The following is a 17,002-nucleotide window of genomic DNA, read 5'->3' as shown; positions in this document are numbered from 1 at the left end:
ACAACAGCAACACTTTTCTGAAGTCCTGAAGCTAATTGTTTGGCTATCTGGAAATCAATGTAACAGAGAAACCTGCTTCTGCTCCCGTTCACTTTGTTCTCAGTGTGCCCAGCCTTAGCTCCAGGTCCTCTACTCTCAGCTTTATTTGTGAGATCAAAGACAAAGCAGCATTCCTAGAAGATGCAACTTTCAACCCAGTATGGAATGATAAGAGAAAGCAGCAATAAAGCTATGAAGTTCCTTAGTTGCCAGATATTAAGGAGAGCAAGGAAATTTTTTTGTGCTTTGCATACCAAGACTGCTAAAAGGTCAAGAACTCCATGGAAAATACTCCACAGACACATTGTCTGGCAAGCAGATTCTTAAAGCTCGAGTTTTGCCAGAGCAGGACAGACCTTGTACTAAACATTTCACAGCCCCACAGTTTTCAGGTTGCCATACAACAGAGAGGACCAAGGACTCGAGACCTCTCTTGTACAGCAGCCCGCCACACACAGGTGAAAAGCACCTTGTATGAAGCATCATCACTGCTCAGAAATGTAATCCTCACCACAGAAATATAACTTCATTTAGTGGGGAGACAGCAAGACATGTCAGAGAACCTGCTGGCAAGCACCAGGTTCAGCCAGTAACTCATAAGCAGGATAGCAATGGACTGCAAAGGTCTAAATGGACTCCCATAAAGCAGCAGCTTTATTGAATATGCTGACCTATGGATGCTACACATTTTTGTACGGTGTAACATGTTAAGAGCAGTCTCTGTGCACAAGTGTGAAAGATATGGCCCATTTGTACACATTTCTCCAAGACAGAAACAATTTTGAAATGCTAAAAAGAAAACCAGGTGAAAATCTCTGATAACTCCCTGTTTTACAGAAATTACTGAGTCAAAATTGTGCTGCTGCACTGGGGATGGCTCCACTGTTCTTTGCAGCCTAGGTTTCATAACTGTACATAAAACATGCTCAAAATGGACCTCAGAACAGTGTCTCTGCTCCATCCCAAGGCAGTAAAAGTGTTATTAAGCTGTTTTTCATTATCATGCAGGAACTCTAACTGCAGGAGTAGGAGGCCCAAACCTTGACCACCCACAAAAATACAGGGAAATCTCAAGAAACAGAACATAGGAAATGAAGCAAAGGAAAAAAGCTGTGCTCAACAAGACAGCTGAGCAGAACCTAGTCATAGTAGTAAGAGAACCTGCAGTCTCACATCAGAAGGGCACTCTTTCATGAGTTACACATGAGGACAAGGCTCTGTGCTAATACCACTGTTTCCTACAGCATCAAACACCTAAGAGAATGTAGCTAACAATGAAAAAAACCCATGCAGTGAACTCTGGCAGAGGCTTGTTAGCAAGTCTAATATTAGATGTACTGAAAAATAGCAACACAAATGTATTCCCCACGCTTTGCTTCAGTCTGTGACTTTGCTTTAATGTGTTGGCTATGAACATCCACCCAAGAAATGGCACACGTGGTGATATCACCCTTTTCCCCTGAGCTACTTTTCAAGACTGAGGAAAATAAAAAAACCAGTAGCATCCATGTCATGGCTCTTTCATTTCTGTCCAGTAGGACCTTAGTGGCATGAAAAAGAGAGCATGAAGGCCATGACTTGGGCCACTACATTTTCGTATTTACAATGTTTGGCAACCATAAAATTTTGCATGATCTTTAACAGTGTGAATCTCATTTTCTGAACACTCAGGTTGAATCACCTTGTCAAAGAGCAGCTAGTACCTCAAACTTCTGCGTTGCCTAGAAACTGTTGTTTGACACCACAGCAGAAAATAAGAATTTGCACAAACAAATACCTGAATTGAAACAATAAATTGAGATTTTAACCGTTTTTAGCTTGTCTGTCTCTGGCTGCATCTCAGGTGCAGGATGAAGATGACAACAGTGAGTTGCACTCACTAATAATTCACTTAACAGATTGTTCAGTACTACTGCAGGAAGCAATGCTGGAAATATCTTTTGAGAAAACAAAGATGCCTTGCTTTTAAAGCAAGATACAGTGTGCAGTAGAAAATGTATAGGGACTGATTTTGAACATGAAGAACGACCAATGGTAAGCTGCTACCCATTCTGCAAGCACTGCTCAGGCTGAGACAGGGATTCTACAGGAAAAAGACAATTATGTAGCTAATACCCCATGAGAAAATATACATAGAAGAGGACAAAAGAGCAACATAAGCCCCTGCAGAATCAGAGAGTTTTATAAATAATTAGCATTTGATTTGGGAATTTATCCTCTTTTCCCTTTTTTTTTTTCCTTCTTAAATAGGTCCTCAGTTTATTAAGGATATAGTTTATTCTATGTATAGGCAGACAAAAATCTCACATATCCAATGAGAAGCAACAGCTGTCAGGAAGATAAGTCCATACTGCATATATCATGCAGCCACAGGGACGGAAGGGACCTCTAGAAGTTACAGGGCAAAATTCCACCTGAAGGCAAGCTCAGTTTTGCCCGTGTCATTCCTGATCAATGTCTGCCTGACTGGCGATTAAAGACCAGCCACAGAGACTTCAGATCCTGAGCAGAAAGTCTAATCCCCTGTCCTTTTCTGTTGGAATGCTTTTTCTTAATCTTTTCTTCTAGAAATGTAAATGAATTCCCATGTTATCTACTACAAACCTGGGGTATAGTGGATGAGCTTCCTCCTTCTGTAAAAGGAGGTCTGTTTCAGATGTTGATGTTCTGATAATCATCACTACCCTTAAAGTGGAGAAATACACCTAGCAATTATGTAATGTAATACATCTCCCTAGAACCCCAGTTAAGCAGGCACTGAAATAATTTCTGGGGAAAGTCCACCCTACGTAAAACTACAATGTTTTCACTATTTTTAAAAAAGAAATTTGCACATCAGAATATGATTAGTGCCACTTGTTTTCTAGTCAGTATAAGACCAATTATGAAATTTATTTCCATAAGACAAAGATATATTAATACTAAGAATAAAACAGAGCCATTTTATGTTACAAACATAATGCAACCAGAAGATTTTGTTCTGCTTTTAGCAACAAATGCTCCAAAAAGACTAAACACATTTAGTTATTTGAAGAGATCTTTCAATCTCAGAAGACAAATTTTCATTGGAAACAAGAGGGACCAGCCAACTTTCTCATTTGAAGGAATAAAAAAAAAAATAATGAAAAACCTGAAGAGAAGCAGATCATAAATAATCCCCCTGCTTGCTTTTCCTTCACTGCATTTCTTCCTCCAGGGGTTTGACCAAACCTCTAAGGCTCTCTGCAAATTCTACATGAGCCTTGGGGTCCCTATCAAAGTGTCCACCTGTCACAGCAGAGGCAAAACTGTGCATTCCCTCCCTGCGTTCTGCAGACCCCGTGGTGACCTTCCCTCTTCTCTGCAGCCTGAAGTCTCCTAGCTTTCTCTCCAAGGAAGATGAGTGCCAACTCTTTTTAAGGGACTAATTCATGCATGCAAGAAAAAGTAAATTTCTGTATACATTTGTATAACCAAGTTCTAGGTAAGGGAAATGAAGAGGGGGATTTTCTGGGAGGCTTACTGCAGATCTGAACAGAAACAGAGTTAAGCCAGTGATTTCCACATCACAAAATCCACCAGTGTTAATTGTAAAACACAGCACCAGTAAAGCCACGAAAGCTCAGTGAAGATTAAAAGAAACCATTTTTCAAGAAAAGCTATCCATGCTGTTAGTTCTCCAAAGGATCTAATAAACCTCAAGGCAAACAAGCAGTCCAAATCCTGTCCCTCTGGAAAACTTAGAGCAGCAGATTCTGGGAATTTTGTCACATATGTTGTAAAAAGGCTAGCAGTATGTCTCAGACTTGACTTATGTCTACACAGAAATGGATAAAGGCCTGGTTAAACAGAGCTTTTGTTCTTGAATCATCATCAAAACTCTCCAGGTCCAACTGAGTGGTCTGGAGCCAGGAGTATTCATTGCTTAGATAAGGTCTTTTCCCTCAAAAGCATATGCTCAGCTTATTTAGCCAGATCCCGTTCCTCTGGGGGATAGACAAAAGTACCCTTGTACAAAGGCAAGAAAGAAAGACAAGCATTTCCATCTTGAAGTAACTCTGCTTGGAAATACATTTGTGTGTGAGGATGAGCTACACACATAGCACATATATAATTACCCTCAATAAGCAAGAATTCAAGAAGCTTACTTTTACAAAACAAATGTGGAATAGCACGATCCAGCATCAAGGACAGCTGTGCTACTGCTGGCCCAGGGCCACAGAGGACAGACACCCAGCTCTACACTCTCACCATTACAGTGGTCTGAGCCTGGGCCCACACTGTATCCACTGCATCTATAGTAAATCTCACTGGGACAAGAACACTTATCACTGGGACAGAACAGGCCCTTAACAGCTTTAGTAACAATATTTCAGCATTTCAAATGACAAAGCAACATTCCAGGAGTGCTCAACATGAAAACCGTGAGCTCTTGTAAAATTCTGCATTCAGACTCTGAGCAATGGCCGTATCAGCTGGTCCCCAAACAGCCAGGCCCAGTCAGCCACTAGGGAAGGGAGCATTCACACAAGAAAGTGCACTACCGCCTGAATAGAAGGGCTTTAACAATTTACTGGCACAAGAAATGCAATACTTAAGTCAAGAGTACTTATTTATAGCCTACTTGATTTAGAAATCATGGAAAACAGAAATTTCTGTTCTTGCCTAGCATGACCTTTGACCAATCTCCCAACTGCATTTTAAACTGATAGAGCCCTTCTTTCAATCTGACACCAAAAATGAGGCTGTGGTGATTCAAGATTAGCTTGCAGTAAATGGAAATTCCAGATTATCTTTCAGTCAAAAATACCGTGGGACTGTGGTTCACAGTTCTACACTCAGCTTGCAAACATACTCTGGAAATATAAGACCCTAAACAACAGATGATATGGCAAAGCTAGTGGATGCCACATGGTGAGTTACAAAGCCGTCAAGGAAAGAAGATGTCTCATAAAAAATAAATAAAAACGTAGTACCAAAAATTGACTATATTTATTTCATACTCCATAGGATTTGGTTCAATTCCCAAGCGTTGCTATACCAATAAATCCTCCTTCCTTAGGAAGTTGCAGCAACACAAAGGATAGAGGAAATGACACATAAACAATCTGTGTGTTGACAAGAAGGCAATTTTGTAATATGTTGTTATTTATGGCCAACACTTAAGCAGATGGAAGATGCATCAAAATGAGTTTCATTTAGAACATGCAGGCCAGGGAGAAGTCTCTGCAGGAGATGTGCACCATTGGAAAACATGAGGCACTTCACAGCTAGAACTGTATTACCGCATTTGTGGTAACACGCTGCAGACAAGGTAAAGATGTAACAGAGAGACTGTCTCAAATAGGCGGCAAAAGGAGGAGTAGGAAGTGAAACCTTATTCAGAAGTGCACATACCCTGAGCAGCCCTCTTGCTTCCTGAAGGCAGCGGCATATCCCACAGCCTGTCCTGCTGGAACGCTGCCCTTTTGCTATTCCTTCCCCCAGGGCTGGTGACACCCCTCACTTTTACGGGCGCTGAACCACAGTCACGATGGCGAAAGCAGCTGCACAACTTGGCCCGTGTTCTGTGCACTGACCAGATTTGCATTTATCACCCCACCCATTTGTTACACTTCCCAGGGGCCTTCTGCCTCGGGCACTGCTGGGAGCACATGGTGATACAGTGCAGGAAAGGAATGGACTGGCCAGTGAGTGATTTCCAGCCGTAACTCACAGCACAGCATGCAGCTCCCAACAAATGCACTTATTTTAGCTGCATCGCTTTCCATCGCATTAGCTCATGCACAAAAGGGGAAAATAAGTTAACAAGAGAAAAATATTTATGCCTCCTCCTCTCCCTCCCCACTGTTTCATTTCATTCTATATCAATTTGGAAGCCCTGCTGGCATCAGGGCCCTGGAGCGCTGACAGCCTCAGGGAGCTTTCACTATCTGAGAGTCCAACTCTCAGTTTTCCTCTCGATTGGCAAGGCCCCTTAGTCATACCATGGGACACAAGAAGGAGCAAAGCAGTTTTAGAATAGCAGTCTTTTTCTAATAACTGATTCAACTTCCCAATCAAAGCTGAATTTTATGAGCTTCTCACCCACTGAGGCATCCCCATGCATGCTAGGATAATAACCCCCTCACCTCCCTCCCACACACACAGGCAATTCAACTCTCCATGTCACATGACCGTGTTCTCCAAGGATTAAGTTTGTGGTTTGGCTTCCAAACCAGTTAAATGCTCTGTATGTGCCTTTTTGCCTATCTCTGCTGACTCTGAGCTCATTAGCCAATGTCTGTTGCCTTTGGCAGGGAGGAAGCACCCTCAGAAGCATTCATATTTTTTGAAGGAATCAGCAGGAGAGCAAGTGAAAATGCTGTTTTAGACCCTGGGTGGGAGAAGACTGTACCATGAGTGCTCCCTCTGATGAAGCCCCAGCAAACCCACACGGAGTTGCTCCCCAAAATACAAACACATAGGAAATAAGGGTTCATTAGCTCTGCTTCTCTCTGAGAGCTATTCCATTTTTTTCTAGGCTTCCTACAGCTTCATCCAAGCTCTGTGATGCTCACCACAAATTCAGCCTGCAATGTTTATCAATATTCTCTCTGCCTGGCAAAGTACTGAGGTGTCCTCCCTGCCCAGCACCATACTGCCTGAAGCATGTGGGTAAAAGCACCGTGTTCCTGCAAGGAAGCACATAACAGAGAAATGATTCAGCACAAGGATCACTGGGACAAAACAAGGGGCAACAGGTAGAGGTTGCACCAGGAGAGGTTCCACCTTGATGCAAGAAATTTCCTAGAGTGAAACAGTCACTGGAACAACCTCCCCAGGGATGTGGTAGTGCATCCATCACTGGAGGTTTTCAAGGCGCAATCAGACAGCATGCCAGGTAGTCTCATCTAGGCTCCCTTTCTCACAAAGGGATGGACTAGATGACCTTTCAAGGTCCTCTCCAAACTCTTGTAGTTTTCCTATGCCAAAGGAAAGGGTTTGTTCATTGCATCAATACCCAATCCCACACCCCACCCCCCAAACACAATTCATGCTGGGACAGAAACACTCACCATAAAGAGGCTGGGGAAAAAGCCAGGACTAGGGAGTGACTCCTTTTCTTTTGGTGATGCAGGTGGCTCAAATGCACAGCAAATTTCAGTTTCAGAGGTTATTTCTGGAGGTCATATCTCAGCTCTGTTATGCTAATTGTTGCTAGACAACAGTCTTCATATGAATATAAAATCAACTACCAAGCAAAAGAAGTCTAAAATATTGTTCTGGTTTATCTAGGAATATTTGAAAATTCAAATGAAATTTAGATAACAAATACGTCCAGGTAAAGGTAGAAATGAAAGTTTTCAAACAAATCACTTTAAAACTGAGCATTTTGACATTTCTTTTCAAAATGTTTCTCTCTCCTCTGAGAAGTATTTTCTTTTTGGTTTTGGTAAAGTGCATAATTTTCCCTTTCCTTCCACTGACTGAAACAATATTTCACCTAATACTTTTTCCAGATTTTGATAGGCAAAAAGGCTGCACTTCCTGCTTCACAAAAAAATGCAAGAATAAAAATTTCTCCATTCAGATCAATGACTACTTTAGGCTTTTCTTAGGAGAAAAGAAATCTGAAATTCTGTGAGAGTTTCTGTTTCTTTCCATACAGCTCTTTACAACTTTGCATAGCTAAACTGCAAATTAGGCTCGGAAGAGTTACGACTTCTGCTTTGTAAAAATGCAAGTAGGACATTTTTAGGTCTGAAGCCTCAGCAGGCTTAGCTTCACTTTAACTAGAGTTAGGTCACTGTCAGTATTGAGACTGCAAGCATACAGATCCAGCCAAATGCACGAGTTACAATAACCGAGCAAAATGAAAAACTTGCAATGTTATGTTAACAGCTAGAGTGGAAAATACAGACATCACAGCTTGTTAAACTGGGTTAGTTAGAAAGCTTGCCAGAGTTGTTTTGGCAGTGATCACACTGATAAGCACCCTCAAGGTGAATTACAGCAATGCTGCTGATGTCAGAGGGACATTTTGCAGAGAGCACTGCCTGATGGTGGGGCAGGGCGCCTCACCTGGGCTGCTTGGAAGAGACAGCAGTGAAATGTACTGAAGTTAGCACAGAATAGATGAAGGAGCAAAATTAGGGTTGATTTTTTGTAGGGTTGTTGTTTTGGTTTTTTTTTTTTTTTAGAAGTCCCTTTTTCTCTGGGGATGATTATTAAAAGCTTTATTTTGCTAATTATAAAGGTTAACCTAATTTTAAACCCATGGAAATTAATAGAGATTAAATTTTGTAAGCTACCTTGTCTTATTATCCTACACATCTTGATAACACTGGCTGCTTTGGCTTTTGCAAGGATCAGGAACCTAATCACTACCTTGCCAATGCCCTGGTTTCAGTCAGCCCACAACCCCAAATAAAGCCAGCCCACACAACCCACTTCTTCCTTGGTTTTCCTGCAACAACTCCAGAGGTACCTTCCTGGAGGAAGCAGGACGTGACCATGTGGTGCCTGTCCCTCTTTTGGGGAGGGGTGCCACCTTCAATCTATGCCTCTGCAGGAACAGTGGCAGCTGGTGGCCCACTCTGCCAGGGTCCACAAAGTGGTAGGTGCACAGAGCAGAGCAGCCATGGGGGCCGCGGGAAGTTTTCCAAAGCAACAGCAAAGCCTCATTCCTGCCCTCCAAAACAGAATAAATAAATAAATAATTAAATCCTTACACACACATCCCCCCTAAAAACATTCTTTTTACACAACTTCTCACCATCTCTGTACAACCACGTCCATGATTTTTCACAGCTGCACTTCTACCCCGGGAAGTCATAAGCATTGAGAAGTGGAGGGGGAAAACCATGACAACCAAAAAAGGCTCTAAATCATGGCTGAACCCAAACCAATGGGTGAGCTGTCTCACATTGAACCTTCAGGCATTGCAGCAGCTTCCATGTGTGTAAAGCTGCACAAGGGGATACTCACCTATATGTTTAAAAAGAATAAAAATACTTCTGCCAGCTAAACAGCCAGAGAAGCAGACAAACCAACATATCTAATGTAAACAGGAATTTAGCTGTTTTAGCTATTTTCACTTCAAGAATTTATAACAGGCCCTGCTTCCCAAGTGCAGTTCCTTCTCCAGTGTAACTACTAGTCAGAATACTATGAAAAGGTTTACCAAAGCTTTTCAGATGAAAAGTCAGAGAGGAGAGAAGGTCATGCTCTGCCCATGCACCCAGCATCTTGCATCAGGCAGCAAGCTGGGTTGCTTCCTCCCCATCCCCTCTCTTTTGTTCATCGTGCCCGGTGTCCCAATTTTTCACGTTTAAAATGCACATGGCAATTTTTGGAGGCTGAAACCAAGGACCAGGATGTAGAGAAATCAAGCTGGTATAAATCCAGAGGTGTCATGGAGCCGTGGTGATTTACACAAGCTGTGCCGATAGCTCGCTTTCCCTCCTCCAAAGAGCAGCACTACTGGAGTGACCATAAAACAATAAATAACAATAATAAAAATGCTCCATGCACATTCTAACTTGAATAATTGCTTTCTGTCTCTTTCTATTCCCCTCAAAGTGTCAGCAGGACACAGCTACTCCCATTACTTGCTTTGCTAACCCAAAGAAAACCAAGCTCCTAAAGCCATACATCCCGGGAAACACTAGGAATGTGTTTACACAGCAAAGCAGAGGCACCTTGGCAGCAAATGGCAACATCTTTGTGCTGCCTTGAAAGATACAACAGGGACACAATAGCAGCAAAGTAGGTTTTGGCACATTAGCCAAGTATGAATTTATGAGGGAAACCAGGAAGGCTTTCAGCGCTTGCTCTAAATCTCCATCTCTTTCTCCTCCAGTTCCAGAGCAGAACCAGTTTGTTGTTTCAGACACCAGTAAGTGCCTTGCTGGCTGGTCACACCAGGCCAGCCTCCTTAGACACCAGAACAGATATGCAGCTCACTGAAAGCATTTGTACCTTGGCTGGTGGCATCCTTGCTGGTGTACCTTCAGTGGCTGCCTTACCTCTGTCAATGCACTACACTACACATTTGCTTGGTCTTCCTGTGATCACACTTTGTTACAAAGAGCCAAACCAAAATTGCCTAAAGGGTCCAGACAGAGAAATCATTGGCAGCCCTGTCACGCACCAAGTGCCTCATTACACGATGGTGACAGAGGAGTCTGCTGTTTCGCTGACCTCCAGCTGTTTGCTCAAACCAATCCAGGATCACGAGGACAGAAGTGGTATCTACAGCTCTAGAGGTCTAACTTTGGCCTAGGACATTCATGGCTTCTCTAAACCTTTCCCTTCTTCTGACACAGCCTGTGCTTCCTGACCCGACCTCTCCTGTAAACCCAGACATGAGCACAATGAAAGAAAGAAATCAGTAAAGACCCCTGGGAAACAGAAGAGGAAAGACAGTCCAAGGGCCAGAGATTCATGGATATAAACACTGCAGAGAAAAAGGAGATTGATAAGAAGTGGTGCACAGAGGGGGGAAAAAAGTGAAATCCATGCAGATTTATGCTGGAATGGAGCTGGGAGATGCAAGGTGAACTGTCGAAAGCTCTGTGCACTGGTCTGGCCCTTCTGTTTATCTCTGTGATTATGCTCTTATCAATATCAACCCTTAGGTTAGTGGTAAACAGCTTAGGAACTCCTCACAGGGAATGTGCCACACAGATTGAAATGAGAGTGCAGAAATGGAGGAAGAGGGGCTGGAGAAAAGATAAGAGGAAGAACAGAATCCTGCTGCTTCAAAAGGCATGTGTCCCTGTGTAATTTTATGTGCTCAGTGACATGCTGTTAAATTTCTTCTCTGTCTTCCAGAATGGGAAAGTCCATACCTATGCAACCATGACAACAACACACAGATACAGTTATCTGCACAGTAAAACACGAACCTTAAGAGACCGATGAAGGCAAAAAATCCTCTACAAGGTTTTCAGCATGAGTCTCTTCAGCCATTGGATCACCATTATGAAGTCAACCACCACTGTATGTTTGGAAAAATTTTAGAGGGTCCCAATATTATTGGGACCATTTTTGGTATGTCTAAAAGAAACAAGTAAACAGAAAAAAACATGCAGTAATACTAAGCTATCACTTCCCTCTAAACTGGGAAATATATTGACATTTTTGGTATTGTCATTATAGCTTCAGACTGGTATAAGTCTTAACGTCTGGAATAATGGCATTTGTCCATTTACCATCAACTGCTGCCAGAAAAACTTAAAAAAATACACTAATGGCACTCAGCTTTGTTTTAATACTGTAGGAAAAACAAAAGCCACCTTTCCCAGGGTGGGAAACACCACAACAACTCAGAGAGTGCAGTTTTCCCTCTGGCTACAGGAGGACATCTGGCAGTCGTGGTTTTAAGGACCTGAAATGATTTACTGATTGCTCAAGCCTGCCAGAAACTGGTGTGAAAGTATAGCTCTGCATTAGGCAGAGGTATGCAGAGCCAGCCAAATACACCTCAGAGACGTTCCTTCTAGGACTATTTGTGGAATAGCTTTGCTAGTCTATCTAGGTAAAGAGTTATTCTTACTAACCTTTATATTGCTTTAGCAATCTGGAAGCTCTGAGCAAGATCAGGGCCCCAGTAAATTTTTGCACAGTATTCTCAGGCAGAATCCCTGCTGCAAGCCTTTCTGGCTGAAAGCCTGGCACATTTCAGTGGAGCCAATCCTGACCCAAGCAGAGAGCAAAAAGCCACACAACACTGTAGGCCTTTAGAGTAGCTAAGACATCGAGTACAGGACTCCAGATTTTGCACCCTGATGCACTGCCTGGCAGACTACCTTCCTTCAAAGGCCCACGTGGTGGGTCAATAGAGTGACCCTGGTAATAGCAGCTTTGCAGAAGGGCAGCACTGGGCAATACAGGTAATTCTCATGAGCACAGAAATGTGAAATCAGGTACCAAACATCATCTGCCCCTGACAGCTTTCACATCATAAGTGCTTCCCAGCGGGGCAGCTCCAATGCTAACCTACACCTTCTGCATTATCTCAGTTGCTGACAGAGCTAACATCCTATTCCAAAGTCTTGCCCAAGGGCTCTGGGGGCTTGTGGGTGAGGAAAAGAAACAGGTGCAATTTGCAGGCCCTCAGCTGCAGGTCAGCAGTGAGAGACTGACCAAATCCTGCTGCTTCTCCCATTATCTCATTCTGGGATAGCCCTCTTGAGGCATAACATATTTTCCCTGTTCAAGGTGGAGCCTGTCTGTACTGGGCAACACGTAGAGGCTGATAAATCTTCTTGTGTAACAGAACAATACTTTTAGCCACTGAGCCTGTAGTTTTTATACAAAACACTGTAGATTTTGGCCCTGTTGTCAGCAAGCCACCACAGGGTGCTTTACATTTTAGTATCTCTGTACAGTAAGATACCATGGCCTCCAGGATCCTATATTGCTGCTTTTAAATTTCACCATGTCAACTAAAACTCTAGAAGGGGTTGCTGTGTTTCTCAAGGGGATTGAAAGTCCATGCTTTATGGCACTAATTATGTCTTTTTTCCTGCCATTGGTACACAGTGAAATGCAAATCAGAAATGGCACCATGCACAAAATTGCGCTTTTGGGTTTTCAAGTCACCACGATTATTTTTCATGCCCTGTCATCCTTGCAGATAAACCATGTCACATCCTCCTCTGTAAAGCTTAGCTACCATATACTGATAATTTTTTACTACATAAAGGAAAGGTTGTTGTTCCTATGACAATAGAGTGAAAAAACTAAAGGGTGACACCCAAGTCCATGTAAGCCCTTCTCATTCATCCCTATATCACTTCACATTTGAGGCACAAGCTTACTAAGAAGGTGCACTTCTTTTAAAGCCAGAAAGGGGCTGAAGAAATGTATAGGCTTTACTTGCAAGACCAGGAGATTAAAGCTTGGGAACTCAAGGAGGGATTTTCAAAACAGCTCAGCTTTGGCATAACTCTGCTTTTAACACAGCAGTGATAAGACTCCCATTGTCTACAAAGTGGGAAGTGCTACTGTTTCACTTTGAGAAAGAGGATCAGCAGCATGCAATTTAAAAATGCCCAGCAGTTTTGAAGTCCTTGGTACCAGAAAAACATGTTTTACCACTTCTTACACAGCCAGCGTGTTGGGAAATGTGGATTTGGGAGGGTTGCCTTGTTTTAAACATGAAAGCTCAGAGCCTCACTGAAACACCTGCCTTAAGAAGATGGAATACTGAGCTGACCTTCAACTACTGAGATATCATAAAATCCAGAAAGTCAGCAACCATAACAGGGGACTGTGACAGTTCAGAGTAACTTGTCCTCTTTTCTTTCCTCAGTCTTCTCTAAGCTAATTCTTATTGCTATGCTCCAGGAATAAAAAAAACCCAACTGTGTATGGGAACAGTGTGACATTATATTTTGTCCTTTACCTTACCTTGAGTAGAGATAAACTAAATGAAAAGACTGGAAACAAATGTCCTTATCCTCTGTGTCTTTATGTGATAAAATCTTTCCTCTAGTTTTCTAGTCCAACAGCTTCTCAGGCTGAACCAACTCTATCCATTTCTGAGTATCTAGAAAAAAAAACCTTGCAGAAAAATTGAGAAAGAGCAGCAGAGCACTGTTAGTTGCAAGTAGTTTTATACTGTAGCCAACTGCAGGGGTGGGGGAAATCTTTCAATGGCAGTGTGGTGAAGAGAAGATCAAATAGAAATTGGTCGGAACAATCTTCTTCTATTCCCAGCTCTCTGTTCTATTACACAAAGATGGGAAACCTTGATCAGAATAAAAAGATGTAATAATTGGAGGAGCTTCTGCTCCTGGAAAAGCTCCAGGTTAGCTGACTTGGGGGAAAGAGAATAAAAGAAGCCTGTTTGTTTTGATATGTTAATTAATCTGTCCAGTTTCTGTTGAAGATCAAAGACAAAATTTTTGTCCAGAAAGACTAGTGGACGAGAAAGCTTATCAGAACACAGAAGCTATAAGACAGAAACAATTCTTTTAAACCACAAATGTGGGGAGTGTGGTGGGGGAGCACATCAAACCGTAAGACCAGTTTGCACCAGGTGAAGGTGCACTTTTTGGTCACTACCACAGGCCACCCAACCATACCATCTGCATTTACCGTCTGCATGGCAAGCACACGGGAAGGGAAGCACACAGGAAGACAGCAATGCATTACAGAGCCCTCCCCCCCCCCCAAGGGTCCACCAGATGCACGTGCTTCCATCTGAGCTCAAAAATGCCAGAGAGACTGAATCCACTGGTTCAGCACCAGTGGTGGGAGATCAGTTCACAGTTACAATCAGGGATGTTCCGGCCAATGTGCTTTGTTTATCGCCCTGTGGAGCTTTACTTACCTTTCCTTCTCCGGAATAGATGAACACAGGCACACAGTAAAACATCTGCAAACAGCCCCTAATAGATGCAACAGAGATTCTTTATAGGCACCTAAGTCCATCCATACCAATAAATTTGAAAGAGCAGGGCCTGAGCAAAGAGCTCTGGATCACAAGTTCTGCACCCTCAGAAAACACAGAGGCTACCACAGAGGGTGGTCCATAACTTGGATCAAATAATATCCATGCCCTGTTGTTGCCACAGAACTAACTTCTGGGTAGCTCAAGTTCCTGAATGAAAGATTGGCTTTCTTCTCTTTGTTGTTTTCCTTCTGCCATATCCTTACAGTTTTATTTGTTTGCTTAAAATGAAATTAGCCTAAGGCTGTACTTGGTTTCTGCATATTTTATTTGATCATGCTGTACTTCAAGTATTATATCCCTTCAATGACATCAGGCCTCAGCAGCTCTGCTGGAGCTCTCTCACACAGAGAGGACAGATTCACTGCCTCCTGTATTTTCAAAGGATTTTTTCCTCTCCTTTTACTGAGAATTATGCAGGAAGCTCAGCAGAACCTTCATATATTCTGCAGAGACCTTTAATTATAAGTTTCTAGTAGGTTTCCAGCTACTGTATTGTATCACCCAATGACAAAGTAAGAGAACTTGGTGTCCCTTTGCCCTCCCGCTTATACAAAATCACTTTGAGTATTTAAATTAATATTGTATGTCTGCCCTTAAAGGAGTGCTCCATCTTTAACCTTGAGGTGTGTGCATTCCCAGTCTTGTCTGTGAAAGTCTCTTGTTCTCACCCTAAGTGCAGCCCTGCTTAGCTTTCCCCATTAGATTAACTAGGCATTTTTCACCTGTGATATGGGATTCTTTTAGCTTGTCCCTAATGCCAGGAAAGAGAAGTCTACTGTACCTCATACTATGTGGATTTAGAGACTAAATTTTTGCCTTGATCCATTACCGTTAGAGATCAAGACCACTCCAGAATGAGGTCAGTGTGAATTAATTGTTAAGACTAAATGTTGATTTTACCTTTTTTTTTTTTTATTCCCCTTTTTCTGTCAGACTAGGTTCTTTTAGGTAGTCCACACACGGAAGACGAAATGCTTCATTTCAAATGTACTTGTTTAAATATAGCTGGTGTCACATGGGATTTCTGATTTAGTGGAATAATACAAAACGTACTGAAAACATAATAAAGATTATAGTAAATTACAGCAATTGCAATACACGGTCCAGTCAGAATTCCAACATGATTCCCACTGCTGGTCTCTGTAATATGCCAACTGGCATGACAACAGGCATCCCTGATCACCAGGAAGGAGAAGGTGGGTTGAAGCCATCTCAAACCCATTTCACTCCTCAAAATTATTTTTCCGGTTGTCTAGTTTTTTTACTGTATGTTGGGCTGAGCTACAGTTTCATTCCTCCCCCCACCCCTGCAGGTGCTGCTCCCCTGCAGGGAGAAAATCTCTTTTGATGAGGTCAGGGAGAAAAAACGGACACACAATACCTGCAGCTTTCAAGCAAGCTAATAAGGAGGCCAAAATACAGTGAAAAATAAGCAAAGACATAAAGAATAACTTCGGAGAAGTCTAGGGACAAAGGAAAACAAACAGAAAACCTGTCTCTTATCTTTTCCAATTTCCAGCCCCCACGAGAAGCTGCCTCTGCCTTGAAGGCAGAGACAGTCACTCTAAGAGCAAACAGCAGAGTGGTTAATACTAAGGAACTACAAGTCAAAGCAAACTTCCAGGAGCTCTTTACAAGAGCACACAGCTACAATTGCACTGCGGCACACATGCATTAATTTGAGATCTTCAAATCATTTGTGTAGGCCAGAGAGTTGAGCTTAAGAGAGACCAAAGAACAAGAAATTATAGTAGAGACCTAAAAAATCCCACTGTAGGATGCAGAAGTTACATTAAAACCCAGAGTGTTAGTATCAACAATCAAAACTAACAGCTAAGAGCACTGATACCTAACTGACTTTTAGAGCAAGCTTGATTCATACGCTAGATTTGGATTTATTGAGTCAATTCAGACATATCCTCCTTTGCATCCAATATAAATCTATATCTGCATTTCACCTTACCTGGTGGTGCCAGACAAGAAGTAAATATTAGTCCAATCCTAAGTCCACAGGGAAGCAGAGGAAGTCCACAGGAGACACAGAGCTGCTTAGGAAGGAGAGGCACACATTCCAGAGACTAAGGAACTTCTGCTTTATGAGACCTTTGTTCTCAGCATCAGCACTAACTTTACAGTCTGTTATGCACTTGAGTGAGAGCTGTTCAGGGTTTTCTTCTGCCCTTGGGATCACCAGCTGATCACCATCAAGTTCAGGTGAAAGCAATCTGCAGGGCCAATGCCCCTGCCGAATCCTAACCCTTGAGAGGCCTGGAAGGAACCTAGTTTAACTTATTTATAATGCAGGACAGCCTGAGAGGAGGCAAAAAATATCATAGGAAATAAGATTTCATCAGTTTTCCTTCTCACAAGTTACACATCCACAAATAAGAATTTCACTGGAAGATCTGATGAGCCTCGTTATCTGGATAACTCTAGGCAAAAGAGCTCTGCTAGAAGTAACCAAATCCTTAAGGGCTCCACGTGTCTGATTTTGAGTTGAAATTACCTGAAATTAATTTCCTTTCTACATTATTG

At 42.4% G+C, this 17,002-nt stretch overlaps 1 long non-coding RNA gene across 4 annotated transcripts in view; it reads right to left on the bottom strand.

Moving 5' to 3' along the window:
• The window catches only part of LOC138109496 (uncharacterized), a 299,865-nt gene extending 283,169 nt beyond the window's left edge, over positions 1 to 16,696 (bottom strand). For 3 of the 4 annotated variants that reach the window (XR_011150523.1, XR_011150522.1, XR_011150521.1), the window contains exon 1: positions 16,431 to 16,696. This is a non-coding gene — a long non-coding RNA (uncharacterized lncRNA). The remainder of the gene's footprint in view (positions 1 to 16,430) is intronic. The other variant, XR_011150520.1, reaches the window with a different exon arrangement.
• Between the last annotated feature and the right edge of the window lie 306 nt (positions 16,697 to 17,002).

Source organism: Aphelocoma coerulescens, chromosome 4 (assembly GCF_041296385.1).
Source record: "Aphelocoma coerulescens isolate FSJ_1873_10779 chromosome 4, UR_Acoe_1.0, whole genome shotgun sequence".
NCBI classification, from domain to species: Eukaryota; Metazoa; Chordata; class Aves; order Passeriformes; family Corvidae; genus Aphelocoma; species Aphelocoma coerulescens.
This window is presented reverse-complemented; position numbering and strand designations above follow the sequence as displayed.